Below are 1,323 nucleotides of genomic sequence, written 5' to 3'. Positions count from 1 at the left end.
TCTACAAAATGCATGGACATCGCCCAACTCTTTCAAAGGACGGATACAGCATCAACAGACCACTCTCAAGGGCTATGCTAACTGTCATTCCATCGACAAATGAGATACGCCAGACCTATGAACGATCCATGATGTCCCATGAACCAAGGGCAGCTACCCAGGAGCACTTAGAGCCGTCCCCTTCTCCAAACGAGGAAGCACAAGCATCATCTTCATCGGATGATGAAGATGATGATGATGATGCTAGTGACTCCCCCGACCCTCACCCACAAATCTCTAAACCCACTTCCCAAAGGGCAACCACATCCACTATCCCTAGCGATCAAAGCCAAAGGGATATTGAAACAGGACGACCCAATCCAATCCCCACCCAAGCCAGCCATCCAGASGCCATCCTTCGGGCCTCTGGAGAAGATCAAGCCGAGGAACCTCATCACCCATCACCCCTCTCCCAACAGAGAGGTGATGAAGATATAAGAGCCCCTTCGCCTCAGGGCTCGCCACAACCCTTCACACACACACAGAAGCATTCGTTGTTTCTGATGTTGAACCCATAGATCGTTCAGAGCGATCTTCGTTTCGTGCACCTTTTCCCTCGATATTTGATCTATAGAAGGGAACACACATCTGATTCACTTACTCAGCCTCTAAAGTTGAGGAAGAGGAAGAGGATGTCCAAACGTCACGAGATAGCTCTTCTCTTGAAGGCTATCAAGGACATGATGGAAGTCCTTCACGGCCTATCTTCACACAAGGCCAAGAAGGCGCCTCAAGAACAGAGGCTCAACCTACAGCATCTGTTGCTGCAGGGGTTACCCAACAAGCAGATCTGGTCACTAAGGTCGAGTTCCAAGCTTATGTTGACCAAGTGACGCGGTCCTTGGATGACCTTAAACTCCTAATCCAAGGGCTGGTGGAAAACCAACCTTCATGCGATACCACTGACCTCCACCAAACCCTTGCCATCCTACAACGCCATCTAAACCAGATTAACACCCAAACACAAACCAACACCTCCCGCCTCCAAATTCTCCAACAAACCATCACCCAATATCATAACACCATCTCATCCCTCGCCACCCAATGCAACCAAGTCCTTCTCCAATCCCTTGCTACCCTCACGTCTCAGGCAACTGAGACCGATGAAAACCTTACATACATCATTTCCCAACTTCAAACCATCACTCGCCATCTTCATCAACTACCATCCTCCATCATCTATCAAACTCCCCAACCCTCTCAACCTTCCACCTCCTCAATCGATGAAACCCTTTCCACCCTCTCCCACCAAATAACAACCATCCAAGACACCCTCACCCAACT

This window comes from Cynara cardunculus, unplaced genomic scaffold (assembly GCF_001531365.2).
Source record: "Cynara cardunculus var. scolymus isolate 2C unplaced genomic scaffold, CcrdV1 Un_Scaffold_2030, whole genome shotgun sequence".
In the NCBI taxonomy this organism is placed as follows: domain Eukaryota; kingdom Viridiplantae; phylum Streptophyta; class Magnoliopsida; order Asterales; family Asteraceae; genus Cynara; species Cynara cardunculus.
The sequence above is the reverse complement of the archived record's forward strand: the minus strand, read 5'-3'. Positions refer to the sequence as shown.